We start from the raw sequence: 3,956 nt of genomic DNA on the forward strand, positions 1-3,956 counted from the left end.
TCAGGTGGCAGCCGCAGACAGCTGGTGAGCTCAGCATTGAGGCGGGTAATAGGCTGGATTTATTCTGCCATTTGGTCCCAAAACATAAGAGGCATTTTTCATTCTCTCACAATTCTCCCAACTGTGGTTTTAAGAAACAATATCAAATGCTTATATGGACCCAAGAAAAGAATGTCAGTAACTGGCAATGCTGGGTGACCTGGGAGACTGCGTTGAGGTTGAAGGGCATGGCAGACCTTCTTCGTTCTGGGGGAATACAAAAAGCAATTATGTTTCTTTATGGAGCATGACAGCTGACAGAATAAAAGCCATAAACAGGTACAGCAGCCGCATAGAAAACTTGAGCAAAAGCTAACTCATAAGTAATAAGAGGAATTTCTCTTGCAACTGAAGAAAATTAAGAAGCTGAGGCGCTGACTAGATTACGGTTGTATGAGAGAAGCATAAAGCTGCCAGAAAACATAGAGCAGATGAGGGAACAAATTAGTGTGTTCTCGAGAAGGAGCTTGAGCTTGGAAAATATAAGCAAGGAATTTGGCACTTGCTCTTAGTTCCTCACGATCTTTAGCAATAAACAGGATCATACCAAATACATCTGATTCCCTTCTCTGTTGTTTTCCCAAATATTGGCTAGTTACCTGGGCCAGAGGGGCGAGAATAAAGTCTTTAACTGTGGATGCAGCTATATTGGAATGAAGGTGTACTGTGCCATTGTAGCATAGATCCATAGATCATTCTCCCTAAAAGAACAGCTTTACAAATCAAAGTAATTTTTACGACACTGTAACTAGTTCATAGCAGGGATTGGCGGCGTTTTGACTCCGCTGACTGCCTGCACACGAGACCTCGATAACCATGCTTGCAAATTGTGAAAATCATCATGTTAATCACTAAGGAAAGATGTTATTTCATGAGAGGAGCGGTACATGCTGGACCATGACCTTGCAGGACACCTCCCAGTCTTACAGGCAAAAGAAATTGGGCTGGAGGGAAGTATAACATGACGTTCCGTTGGGAAATGCAGTCTTGAAAATGAATGTTCTTGAATTAAAAAATAGTGCTTATTCCAGCATAACTCTTGATTGTGTGTAGATTTTGGTTTTGTTCCTCTTTCTCCTCAGCTCCTCCTAAGCCCTCTTCTTCTCATCGAGCTGCGATGTCTTGCCTTTCAGAGGTGCTGCAGGGTTGGAGGCGTCCTGGGCTCTGCGACTCGTTTGATGCTTAATGGCTCCATGACGCTGCCCTCCCAACGTGATCTGGCATGTCAGGTCTCCCCGTGTTTACTTTCCCCCAGCAGGCCTGCTCCACCTTTCTTCTGCCCAAAGCCACCCCTCGACAGGGGGGGCTTTTAATGTACATTTTGCCCAGCAGCTTCTACAGTGGAGGCCCAGCTTGGTTAGACTCTACTCACTGTCACGGTGTCATTGCCTAAAAATAAGAGGTAACAAATCTGCTGAAGAGATAATAAAAATAAACATTTTCTTATCCATGAATAACAGCAATCTTTGGATCATAATGAATATCTAAAAAAAAGTGCATTGTGATTAAATATTGCGAAGAGCGTAAGACAGTGTTCTCCAGCGTCATATGGTACATTATACAATTCACAGCCTATATTTCATAAATTATCAGTTTATTGTGTTGACAGAGCTGCCAGAAGCCAATCCTACTCAATATAATAAAGTTGTTCCTTTTCTGATCAACTTGTTTTAAATATTAAACAAGTTTAGTACGCTTCAGATGATACCTTCTACCTGCCTCTGAATCTTGTCGGAGTTGCTTAGCTGCAAAGCACCAAGTGACGCTCTTTTGTGTCACTGTAAATAGAGAAGCGAGACACTGAGGATTAAACATGTCACTGACTACATTGGAAAAGAGGTGATAATTTAAACCAGTGTCAGTCTGGAAATGACGATCTGACGGTAGACAGAACCCTTTAGGGAGAGGAAAACCTATCCTACCAGGGAGGCTGGACTGGGAGCTGAGCGTAAAACTCATTTCAGAGAGTTATTTGAAGTTAATGGTAGTGCAGCTGGGCAGGGATGGATCAACCCCTGTCGAAGGCAGTCTGTGTACCTCTGTCTTCGCAACCATTTCCCGCGATAGAATAACGTGTGCTGCTGGGCCCCCGCTTCCCACCAGCAACTCCGTTCCTGGGGCTCTGCCGGCATGGGCTGCTGTGGAGATTCAGTCCACTTTCTGGAAATATTGAGGGATTTGGGATGAAAACAAGCCAAAAATCTGGTTCCAAAAAAGTGCTTAAACTCATATGTGTATAAATAAATACAAAAATATATATGCATGTACATATATATGTATATTGTATAATACACAATAGTATATAATGTAATAATATGTTATATATACATACGCTGCGTATTCCTTTCCACCCAAAGATTTATGTCTTCAGAAGATCTTATTTACAGGGAACCCCTTCAGCAGTGCGGGGTGGAATAAGTAAGGTCTGTCTGGAATAGATAATTGCTCTGGCATAAGCAATGGCTCTGGCCCCCTTCCAGCAAACGTATATGGGTGGGCAAAAGGGTCACTGCTTCACGTATGTGATAATCCCATGGGGGGGTCTCGTAATTCAGTTCATTGCTGCGCTTCGCATGCATGCGATCACTCTGCAGAGGCAGCTTTCCTTTCTTTTGGGGTGTATGTTATGTATCAGCAAAGACAACCAGGAAGAAGGAAAATGTTGCATTAAAATAAGAACGGAACCTCGACTGCTTAAGCGCTTTAAGTTTGTTTTTTTTTTTAAGCCTAGTTCACCTTAAAGAATCTCAAAACCAACCACAAGGGAAAGATCTGTGAATTTTTGTAATGGAAAGCGGTAGCCTCTAGGGCCCAGAGGATATGCAGGGAGGCATTTTCTCTTGCTGGTGCAGCTGAGAGCGAGCGAGCGAGCGAGACCTGGAAATGAAAGTAAAGAGATCAGGAGGCACATGGAGGGAGCTGCAGGGGCAGCCGATCCAGAAGCAGAATGCTGCCTTCTATAATTAAATAGCACTTACTATTATTATTACTTCTAGTAATAATACATTAATAATATCTCTAGTAATACAATACCATTTATCAAGGAAAGTTTATACATAGTGTGGGGGGAAAAACCCAAGGAGAGGTGAGTCCTTTATTATTATTTTGGGGGGATTATTTTTGTCTTAAACCAATTCTGTATGTATGTGTGTTTGTGTATGTAGAAAGGGGTGGACTTGAGAAAAAAGAAAATCTGGATGTTGCTTCATTAGAGAGTAAAGGTTTCAGATAGTAACTGCATGGATTAAACGTTGTGTAATTGCAAATTAAAAAAAAAAAGTGGTGAAAAATAATATGGGCGAGATTTTGAAGCTAACCCCCTCTTCCGCCAAAAATGTGGGGTTTGCAAAAAAATAATTGTCAGAGATCCTAATCCCACCCCCTGGAAAAAATGTGGTAGTAGTCTAAAAGTAGATAGCTAGAAGAAAAGCCCCTGGGTTTATATGAAAAACTTAGTATTAATTGCGTTTGTGCCTGTTTGTGGTTTGTAGGTTTGAGAGCTGTGTTCAGATCCGTATTTAGGCTGCAGTTTCCCCCTCTTGTTTGGTATAAACCCCATGAAGCAGCAGAGAAGCCCTTGTGGAATAGCTTTTCAGATGCACCTTCTGTAGGGGCTTGTAAAGTTTATCAAATAAGAAGGTTGTGGGATTTTTTTTATTCTCTTTCTTCTTTTTTTTTCCAAATTCTTTAATGCTTTAGACAGTTTCCGGGTGGCAGGGGAGGTTTTGGGGGGCGGGGGAGGTTTTTTTTTTTTTTTTTTTTTTTTTTAAAGTCGCCTCCCAGACTCCTGGAGATGTGTGATTTTTATTTAAGCGGATGGGGGGTAGGGAAGAAGGAAGAGTATGTTTTGATTTGTTTTCCTTTTCCCGGGGAAGCCTGGATATCTCCTGCCGCGGGAAACCCCTCCCACCAGCACC

At 42.1% G+C, this 3,956-nt stretch overlaps 1 protein-coding gene across 6 annotated transcripts in view; it reads left to right on the forward strand.

Annotated features, from left to right (window-relative positions):
• The first annotated feature begins 2,768 nt into the window (after positions 1 to 2,768).
• ZC3H7B (zinc finger CCCH-type containing 7B) overlaps positions 2,769 to 3,956 on the forward strand; it is a 50,908-nt gene continuing 49,720 nt past the window's right edge. For all 6 annotated transcript variants that reach the window (XM_009290011.2, XM_009290014.2, XM_009290013.2 and 3 more), the window contains exon 1: positions 2,769 to 3,124. The gene's annotated coding sequence lies outside the window, so the exon portion shown is untranslated. The remainder of the gene's footprint in view (positions 3,125 to 3,956) is intronic.

The sequence above is a fragment of the Aptenodytes forsteri genome, unplaced genomic scaffold (assembly GCF_000699145.1).
Source record: "Aptenodytes forsteri isolate BGI_AS27 unplaced genomic scaffold, ASM69914v1 Scaffold284, whole genome shotgun sequence".
Taxonomy (NCBI): domain Eukaryota; kingdom Metazoa; phylum Chordata; class Aves; order Sphenisciformes; family Spheniscidae; genus Aptenodytes; species Aptenodytes forsteri.